At 48.3% G+C, this 3,420-nt stretch overlaps 1 pseudogene; it reads right to left on the bottom strand.

The window, feature by feature from the left end:
• Positions 1-1,928: 1,928 nt before the first annotated feature.
• LOC146193404 (uncharacterized) lies at positions 1,929-2,827 on the bottom strand (annotated as a pseudogene).
• Positions 2,828-3,420: the final 593 nt, after the last annotated feature.

The following is a 3,420-nucleotide window of genomic DNA, read 5'->3' on the forward strand; positions in this document are numbered from 1 at the left end:
GCCCGTCGCCTGAGAGAGGAGGGCTACACCTTAATTATCAAATGGATTCCTGCACACGAAGGAATCACTGGAAACGAAAAGGCACACCAGGCAGTGCGCGCAGCAGCTCTTTCCGCACCTTTGCCTGGATCCACATTCGTTTCCGCTTCGTGGCCCCCTGAGGACGTTACGCATCCGTCGTCGCCTCATATGGATAGGGCGGAGACATGGCATCGAGCACAACGCTATCGTCGAAGCATACTCCAGCACTTGGCCAACCCTGAGCAACTATATCGCCGCCCAGATAGCTCATTCCGGAGAGTGGAGGCAGTACTCCTTCGCCGAGCCCAGACTGGTCAGCTTCTGTCACCCGCGAAGCTGCACCTCATAAACCCGCAGGTATACCCTTCTCCTCAGTGCCCGACATGCCCGGCCAGAGGCACGACCGAACATCTCCTGTGGAGCTGCCCTACTTTTGACGCGGTACCGGAGAGAGCACTCAAGTCCCTGGGCGGGCTTCGACCTGCAACCCTGCAGGCATGGGTCGATCCCGGCCAGAGGCACGACCGAACATCTCCTGTGGAGCTGCCCTACTTTTGACGCGGTACCGGAGAGAGCACTCAAGTCCCAGGGCGGGCTTCGACCTGCAACCCTGCAGGCATGGGTCGATCCCCCATCGCACATCGGGCCATCAGACGCAACCCGGCTCTGGCGAACTTTTCTTTCTTACTTCAAGGAAGAAGAAGGACCGGGCCATTACTTCGCGGAGCCGACCTCGGGACGACCCTACCTCGAGGAAGAAGTGGACACCGGTCCCTCATATCTATCCCATCCTTCACCCCCACCCCCACCCATACCCTCACCCCCACCCTTAACCGCTCCCCCACCCCTACATTCATGAAGCAACTTAGTTCTGCCGCAAGGTAAACGCCTACCGTAAGCAGAAATAAAGACGTAATAAAAAAACAAAACAAAAAAAAAACGTTTCTTTTTGTTAGATAGTCATCTGATGTAAGAGTTGTGCAAGGTGGTTGTGGATTAGAGGTGACGATGCGCTTAGGGATATACTTATCAGTTAGTTCGTGAACCTTCGTTTTGAATGATATCCAGTTTTCCTCGACAGAGCAGTAGTCAAAGTTCGCAATAAAGTAATCAACAAATATGCCCAGTTCATGGTTAATAGCGGCAAAGTTGGCGCGATTGTAATCTAGGATGGATTTTTTTATTTTTTTCCGCTTTTGGACGTGGTATATTAATAAAAAATTAAGTAGGACATGATCAATGATGCCTGGAAGATGTGTTATATCAGTAACTAACTCTGGATTAGTTGCTAGAATTAGATCAAGAATGTTCCAAGCGTTGTTTAGCGTCCTAGTGGTTTTTGCTACTAACTGAGTTAGCGAAAATATGGTGCATAGTTGTAAGAATTCTTTAGCTTGATACGAGGGGGGAGATGAAGAAGGCGGCTGAGCAGTCCATAAAAAAGTTGGAAAATTAAAATCCCCAAGTAAAAAAAGTGGTAATGAAGGAAATCGTGCCCGCACAAGATTTAGAGCATCGTGAAGGTCGTTAGTGAATGTAGACGAATAAGTGGGAGAACGGTAACAGACGCCAATAATCAATTTAAGATGACCTATCACTATCGACGCAAAAATTAGTTCTAATTCGCTGAAGACAGGGATACATGAAGATGGAATATCTTTAGAAATCGCAAGTAAAGCACCGCCGCCACATTTGGCTGTTCTATCGCAACGATATACCGAGTAGCGATGAGCGTTGTGGAAAATTTCGGAATCTGAAACATGCGTTGGGAGCCAGGTTTCCGTTAGCGATATGATGTTAGCTGAGCATGTGTCTATGGCAGAGGATAAAGAAGTGTGCTTGTTAAGTAGGCTGTGGACGTTAGTACAAAGAATAGATATCGGCTGTCCACTACCCCTCGCGATTCCCTACGGTGAAGCCGAAGATCGAGCCACAGAATCGGATCCAGACGATTCGCCACGTGCCACGATTTCTTCATTTTCTTCACGATTCTTCGTGATTTCTTCAACAGTGACAGTGGTAGGGTTATACATGAAGCATTTTTTTATTGATGCGAAGCTTGTTATAGAGTATCTTAAAAGAGCGAGGGCCAGCATGATAATTTCCGAAATCAAAAAGTTTTTTCCGAGCATGGCGCGTAGCCGGTGAGAAATCTTCACTGATAGTGATGCTATCCGTTTTAAGTTGGTTACGAAGGGTTAATAAGTTGTCTTTCATTTTAGTGTCAGAAAATTTAGCTATGATTGGTCGGCACTTGCCGTCTGAAAAAACACCCAGGCAATGTGCACGCTGAATTGGACTCGAGGGGCGTACTTCAACAATCTTAGTCAAGGCTTCCAGGAGTTTAGATTCAGTATCTGCCCAAGTCTCTTTCTCATCGGGTATACCCCTGAATATTAGATTTTCACGTCGCGATCTATCTTCGGCTTCATCAAGGCGAGACTGCAGCAAAGCATTTCGAGTACGTTGATCTTCTACAGATTTCTTTAAAGATGAAAGTTCCCGATCCATGTCGTCGAATTTCTTTGTCTTTTTCTCGAGTTCATCAAGCCTCTTGTGCATGCCAGCTAACTTTGAATCAATGTTCTTCTGACTACTCAATGTCTTTAATATCAGAGGCTAATTCGGCCTGATCTTTCGAGCTTTGCAACGTGCGAGAATGTACATCCTTAAGCAGCTTAAACATAACTTTCATTTGTTCGGACGGATTGTCTGGCAGGTTATCTATGTCAAGGGAGGTCTCGGAGCGAGTCATCGGACCCGGGTTAGATTCGATGTCGCCAGAGCGCAAAAGCAGAACGAGCATTGAAATACATTCACAAGCAGCATGAAAGCACACCCGCGGGCACGGGAACAGAAGTAAACAGCGATCGTCGCATTTCCTAGCGTGCAAAGGATAGTGCGTACCAACCTGCACGGTAAAGAAGCGAAGCATATGGAGGCACGCCGATGTCACTGTTCCCGTGCCTGCTGAAGGGAAAGCCAGCGTGTTGTCGCTTTAAATCCGGTGTGGGTGGTGATGCCATCGTCGATGACGCTGGACGGGTGTGGACGAGAGATTCAATGAGCAGGAAAGCCTGGCTGGGTGGAACGCTGAAGTTGCCGGTGAACCGAAGCCCAGATCTTGCAATCACCGGACCAGGGAAAAACGTCGAGTCAGTACCTGCAGCCGGCGAAGTTGATATGGCGAGCGCCAGCATAGCCTGCACGGTAAAGAAGCGAAGCATTGGAGGCATGCCGATGTCACTGTTCCTGTGCCCAATCCCGTGAATGATGGTGTTCCCGTGATGATGTTCCCGTGAATGATGGTGTTTCAGGTTACACGCACGTACACAGGCCAGGTCCAACGTTAAAACGGCGTGGAGTCTTTCAAACGCTCCTCACAAAAGAAAAATTCGT

Source organism: Amblyomma maculatum, chromosome 4, assembly GCF_055883805.1.
Source record: "Amblyomma maculatum isolate TAMU_Amacu chromosome 4, ASM5588380v1, whole genome shotgun sequence".
Taxonomy (NCBI): Eukaryota; Metazoa; Arthropoda; class Arachnida; order Ixodida; family Ixodidae; genus Amblyomma; species Amblyomma maculatum.